Source organism: Cebus imitator, unplaced genomic scaffold (assembly GCF_001604975.1).
Source record: "Cebus imitator isolate Cc_AM_T3 unplaced genomic scaffold, Cebus_imitator-1.0 Scaffold191, whole genome shotgun sequence".
Lineage (NCBI taxonomy): Eukaryota > Metazoa > Chordata > Mammalia > Primates > Cebidae > Cebus > Cebus imitator.
Window position 1 is genome coordinate 739,721 of NW_016107506.1, and position 3,945 is coordinate 743,665.

General features: G+C 41.8%; 1 pseudogene across 1 annotated transcript; it reads left to right on the forward strand.

The window, feature by feature from the left end:
* Positions 1–482: 482 nt before the first annotated feature.
* LOC108316706 lies at positions 483–1,530 on the forward strand (annotated as a pseudogene). Its single transcript, XR_005203125.1, has one exon. The product of XR_005203125.1 is annotated as a cytochrome c-like (transcript).
* The last annotated feature ends 2,415 nt before the right edge of the window (positions 1,531–3,945 follow it).

Sequence of the window (3,945 nt, forward strand, 5' to 3'; positions counted from 1 at the left end):
TAATATTAAAATCCGAGTTTGCCTACAATAAGCCTTCCATACCTATAAGTTACTAAAAATTTCCCTTGGCTGGGAAAATGTGTTCCAGAATTTGAAATTCAGAAACCAAAAGGATTTTTCGTTTCAATGAAAAATGATAGGCACAGTAGCTCATACCTGTAATCCCAACATTTCGGGAGCACAAGGCAGGTGGATTGCTTGAAGCCAGAAATTCAAGACTAGCCTGGGCAACATAGCAAGATCCCCATCTCTACAAAAAAAAATGTTAGAAAATTAACTGAGCGTGGTGACATGTGCCCGTAGTAATGGCTACTTGAGAAGCTAAAGTGGGAGGATCCCTTGAACCCAAAAGTCTGAAGCAGCAGTGAGTATGGAGTATGATTGCATCGCTGCACTGCAGCCTGGGTGACACAGTGAAACCTTGTCTCAAAAAAGAAATGAAAAGAGAGAGTGGGACGTCCGGCTTCTGAGCAGTAACCTTTGTTGCGCTAACGACGAAAAAGAATTAAATATGGGTGATGATGAGAAAGGCAAGAGGATTTTTATTCAGAAGTGTTCCCAATGTCACACCGTGGAAAAGGGAGGCAAGCACAAGACTGGACCTAATCTCCATGGTATCTTTGGGCGGAAGACAGGTCAGGCCTCTGGATTCACTTACACTGAAGCCAATAAGAACAAAGGCATCATCTGGGGAGATGTACACTGATGGAATATTTGGAGAATCCCAAGAAGTATATCCCTGGAACAAAAATGATCTTTGTCGGCATTAAGAAGGGAGAAAGGGAAGACTTAATAGCTTATCTCAAAAAAGCTACTAATGAGTAATAATTGGCCACTGCCTTATTTATTACAAAACAAATGTCTCATGACTTTTTTATGTGTACCATACTTTAATAGATCTCATACCACCAGAATTTACATCATGAATGACAGAATATTTTGTTGGGCAGTCCTGATTTAAAACTAAGACTGGCTTGTGGTTAAATGAGTATGTTCAGTTTTTGGATTTTAATAGTAATTCCAATTTAGTAAATTCTATCACTGTTTACCCCTTCTAAAGATATGATTAGACTTCATTAGTAATGTTAAATTTTTCGCAAAGATGGTGAGTGCCATCTTAAAACTTACTGGAGATTGGTTTTATATTTAGATTTATATAACTGGTTATGTGAATATATTTAAATATGGGGGAAATTCCTTCACTGTCTCAGAACCAAGGAAGATTCACCTGTGTTTTGTGTTCATTTGCCTCTTAAAGGCAAGGGTTGAAGATAAATGGGCAGCAATGGCTATTTTATATTTTTGGTCTTAACTATGCCAATCTAATTAGAATTTCCTGTATTTAAAATGGTTCCTTTTACTTATTGAAAGGCATTTTGTGTGGTTTATGTGTAATATCAAAAATTATTTAACACTTCACACATTTTATAGATGATCTATAAGGTCACATGCTTTTAAAATAGTAGCCAATTAAACTTCACTCTTGGATTCTTTACAATCTAAGTCAAACTAAGTTATAATTTAGGATTGTCTTTAAACAGCCATTCAGAAACAAAACTGTACAACTGCTATGTATTTGTGATTGGGAATGGTGCTTTTGCCAACTTAAAATGATTAAAGTAGAGGAGATATACACAAATTTAAAAATGATGTGTGATCATAAGACTTATACGATAATTAAAAAAAAAACCACAGATCATGAAAAAAAAAAAAAAGAAAGAAAGAAATGAAAAGAAAAAAAAATGATCATTTTGAATTTTAAACCAAGACATTGCAGGCACTCGATTTAATTTTTTCTGGAAATAAAAGATTTTCTGTAAATTGGGCCTCTTATTAACTATCATCTGTCTATAGATTGAACTCAGTTTGGTAGAGATTGTTTAGAGACAGACGTTAACTTCTGTCTTCTCAGGGAGGTTGAGAGTGAGAGAGTGCATTGAAGTAGCCCCATGCCTGAGACTTAGGCAAATGTTCAGAGTGAGGCTGAATGCTCACTTCTCATCCATTCATTCAACCAATATTTACTGGCTCCTGCATTTTACTGGGCTAGGTGGCACCCCACCAGTAGCTTACACACTATTTTGAGAGATAAGATACAAATTGTCAACCCCTGCAGTGACCCAGCAGGCAGCTGCAGCCTGCTCTGGACCTGAACTAGCCCTGACTAGCATGACTTTATCAATGTAGGAAGCCAGCTGCAGGTGGCTGGGAAGGGGGTGTCGGTGGTGGCGGGGGACCCAAAGTACTACATACACACTTCCCCTGCCCTGCTGTGATGGCCCAGTCTATGTGGTTTGGTTTCTGAGTCTGTTTCCTAGACTCTCAACTTCTTGGTATTTTTTCCTGAGAATATTCCTACTGGAACTGAAATCTTTTCCAGAATCCTTGCCTGTCAGATGAGTCCCAATTGTCAGTGCCATTCCCCAGGAGCTGGCCTTTATTTCCTAAGCCCATAGCTGCTGGCTAATGTTCAGCCTGTGTATAAAGCAGTGGCTAACCCCAGCTACATATTAGGATCAGCTGGGGGAGATTCTTTTCCAAAGCCTCATCTGCCCCTGCCCCTGCCTCCAAGTTGTGACATCAGAGGTGGGACGTGGACATCTATCTAGTGTTCTAATGTGCAGCCAGGAGAAGAATCACTGATCAGGCTGGGTGCCTAAGACTGGGCGCAGTGGCTCATGCCTGTAATCCCAGCACTTTGGGAGGCCAAGGCAGACAGATCACTTGAGGTCAGGAGTTTGAGACCAGCCTGGCCAACATGGTGAAATTCCATCACTTCTAAAAATATAAAAATTATCCAGGCATGGTGGCACTGCTTTGAGTGGAGTTTGTATCCAAAATCCATGAAACTGTAAATGGACGTTGTATCCAAACTTGCCTGACCATTAAATGTCACCATGGGCCTTCATCAAAATTACAGATTCCTAGAACCCAACCCAAGACTATCTGGGGAAGAGACAGCTTCCCAGATGAGGAAACTGAGGTTCAGAGAGATTAAAGTATAGGCTCAAGTCCACACATGTGAGTGAAGAACCAGGAACTGAACCCGGATCTGCTCAGTCCCATCTTCTTGTATGTTAAAATGAGACAAATGGGAGGGTGTGGAGCCATATTTGCCTCTGCCTACTCCCGTGCCTCAATCAGAGCATTTTTATTCCATTTCCTAGAGTCATACACTTCTGCAGATTCCTTCAATAATGTAATCCCTCCCCCCATCATAAACTCAAATGCCACCAGTAGACAAATAGGCACAGCCAATGATTGAAGCAGGCTGGGTAGCAGGCACATGCAGCATTCCAGAGACTCTGGAAAACCAAGAATCCTTCCCTTCCCAAGGAGGCAGCCGTTACTCAGCTCCTACCAGCTGCTTCCCGTGAGAATGTGTACCCAGCTTTGCCTAAAATATTGAGATTTTCAGGTGAAATCTCAAAATGCCACTCCTGTGATTACATCATACCATGTAACACTCCATCTTAGAGACTGGAGAGAGAGAATCTACAGCTGACCTTGAAAAAGCAAGTGGCTGTGATGTGAACTGTGTATAAGGAAGGCTGCATGGCAGGGAATTACAGGTGGCCTCTAGGAGATGTCAGCCTCAGTCCCACAACCCAAAGGAACTGAATTCTGCCCGACAACCATGTGAGCCTAGAAGAGGATCCCGAGTTCCAGCCCAGCGGGCAATTATTTTTTTGAGACGAAATCTCGCTCTGTTGCCAGGCTAGAGTGCAGTGGCGCAATCTTGGCTCACTGCAAACTCCACCTCCCAGGTTCAAGCAATTCTCCTGCCTCAGCCTCCCCAGTAGCTGGGATTACAGGCATCCACCACCCCACCCAACTAATTTTTGTATTTTTAGTTAAGACGAGGCTTCATCATCTTAACCAGGATGGCCTCAATCTCTTGACCTTGTGATTTGCCCGCCTCAGCCTCCCAAAGTGCTGAGATTA